Below are 339 nucleotides of genomic sequence, written 5' to 3' on the forward strand. Positions count from 1 at the left end.
ACTCATATTTTAAAGTGAAATTAATTGATATAAATGTTAGGACTGTTTTTTATTACGAAGGGAGTGGACCAAATAGGCTTATTTGACAGCTGCTACAGACAAACCTGTTTTTCAGCTTAATGGATTCCAGTGTTTTTGGTAAAGCTTCCGCCAACATAGGCCTATGCGATTCCCCTCTGCCACGTGGCAACCTTTTCTGGCTTATGTTTTTTTATGGAGCAATACGTTTTTATATTGATGAATTCTATTGCTTTGGTTGGAATCCATTTCAGGGTGCTTTTATCTCTTTCTTTTTTTCTGTCTCTGTTTTGTGCATTTGTTGACTAATCGAAATAAAGA

Source organism: Penaeus monodon, chromosome 28, assembly GCF_015228065.2.
Source record: "Penaeus monodon isolate SGIC_2016 chromosome 28, NSTDA_Pmon_1, whole genome shotgun sequence".
NCBI classification, from domain to species: domain Eukaryota; kingdom Metazoa; phylum Arthropoda; class Malacostraca; order Decapoda; family Penaeidae; genus Penaeus; species Penaeus monodon.